Raw genomic sequence first — 2,249 nt, 5'->3', positions numbered from 1 at the left:
GGAATCCCTGGGAGAAAACTTTTCTTTGAAAGACCTAAACCCTAGAATCTTCTTTATAAACAAAACTATTAAACTGTTGGCCTCAATTCAACATAAAGGTAAGTTTTATAAGTAGTTTATTTACAGTGTAAATAAAATCATATCCATGTGAAGGGGGTGTTCTAAAATACAGGCTTTAGGTAGGATGTGACCATTGGTGCTCTGAGACCTGCTCCATAGGAAGAAATTCATGGCTGGTACTGTAAAACCTGATCAAAAGCCCATGGCTCTGGAGGTCACAGACCCTAGGGGGTAACCTACTACTATTGTTTTACTAAGTGAATATGTTGTCAAACTGCCTTCTAAATGTTTATATGTATACCCATAAATCGATGCTGCTTTCAACCTTGGGCAGAGAAGCTTCTTCTACAGTGAGCAGCAGTTAAGGCAGAGACTCATAACTGGTCAAAGTGATGCCACCTGGGGGTGTAGGAATGGGTTTGTTTTCTCCACCAATTGAAAAATTAAGAGACAACGGGGCTGAAATTAAAAGATGGTTCCATGGTAAGAGCACATATTGCTCTTGCAAAGAACCCAGGTTTGGTTCCCAGCACCTACATTAGGCAACTCACAACCACCTGTAACTCCAGTTCCAGGGTATCCAATGGCCTCTGGGCTTTGAGGACACCTGCACACATAAATATAATACATATTTTTTTTATTAAAAGGCAGAAAAGAAGTGTTACCAGAAATTGTGGGGAGTCCCTCAGCGTCATCATATGTAGGAGGCTAGGCATGAGACCAACAGCGCAGGCGCACCCTGCTTCCTGTTGATGAGCAGGAAGGTGCTGACCAGAAATCTGCCCTGACAGCTAGAAACCAACAACACATCCACAGCTTCAATAGAAGGATGACAATGGGACATAAGGGACCAATGGGAGGAGGGAAGGGGGTATAAAGGAGACGCCTGTGTTCACAATAAATGAGCTCACTTGCACATTGCCTAGTGAGTGTCCGGGAGTCTGTGTCCTTGACTTCGCGCCTACTTATCCCCTGCCCCCGCGGGGAGGAGGTCAAAGGGACCTTGGCTGCAACAACCATATGAAATCTGAGTCTCCTCTTAGGGTCTCAGTCTCATTAATAAACGAATTTAAGAACAAACACAAAGGGAAGCTTGAGGAGGAAGAACGCACTCAAAGGGACGCTTAAAAGGCGATTTCTTAATAGTTCAAAAGGAAAGTCCAGGGCAAGAAAGCTGTATATCTCCTCATTGCCTGAAGGAGAATACAGCAAATAAGCAGGCAGGGGTGTCGGCCACCAACCCACATGGTAGCAGAGAGCACCAGGGTGGAGAGGTGAACCTTAGGAGAAGAGCAAGGAAGCCCAATGTGTTAGGAGTTTAAAAAGCTCTGGTGCATCTGAAAGAAAAAGAAGAAAAGGAAAATAGTTATTCTTTCTGATTCAAGACTCTGGAAGGAAGACAGATCAGGAGGAAACTTGTGGTGGCTCCTAGGGACTGCACTAGAGGGTGGGAATTCTGAAAGGGAAAAGTCTGCTACTGCCTTCTTAGGCCTGTCCCCTGGATTAGCCCTTAAGGGAGGAGACAAGGGCATATCTCTACATAGTAGATGCCATTCTTCATTAAGGTGCTGAGACTAAGTGACTTTTGGTGCTCAGCCCTAAATGAGGCATCTATATCAATACCCCCCCCACACACACACTACAGCTCGGAGAACATTGCAGAAGAGGGGGTGGAAAGAATGTAAGAGCCCAAGGATGGGAGGAGAGCTGTGAAATGTCTTCTGTACATGACATGGCTGTTGTACCCAGGCACCCACAGCAGTTATGGTTACCTGCACAAGACGTGCACAAGAGCAAGCCAACAAGATCAGCTAGTATTCCAGCAGACAGCATTAACTGGACTCAGTAGGTTAGACTACACACAATATACACATTAAAAAAAAAAAACATACACAGGATTTGCGTTTTCTTATTGTAGCTAATCAACCTGCACCCCCTTCCCTTTTACCTCCAGTTCTTTGTTGAAGATGTACGTCATTTATAAGAGCTTCAGAATAAGCTAACAAAGTACACATTTAATTCCTGTGAGGTAGCTTGATGTAGGGTCTTAGCATCCTGTTAGCAGTTACAGCAACTCAGTAAAATTGACTAAATAGCAACAAGAGGCTATGAAGGCCCTAAAGTTTGATAAAATGCGTAGGCCTGTAGGTGAAGTTTAAAGTGTGGAAAAATTAACATATCTTTTGGTA

This window comes from Nannospalax galili, unplaced genomic scaffold (genome assembly GCF_000622305.1).
Source record: "Nannospalax galili isolate Female #2095 unplaced genomic scaffold, S.galili_v1.0 scaffold930, whole genome shotgun sequence".
NCBI lineage: Eukaryota > Metazoa > Chordata > Mammalia > Rodentia > Spalacidae > Nannospalax > Nannospalax galili.
The sequence above is the reverse complement of the archived record's forward strand: the minus strand, read 5'-3'. Positions refer to the sequence as shown.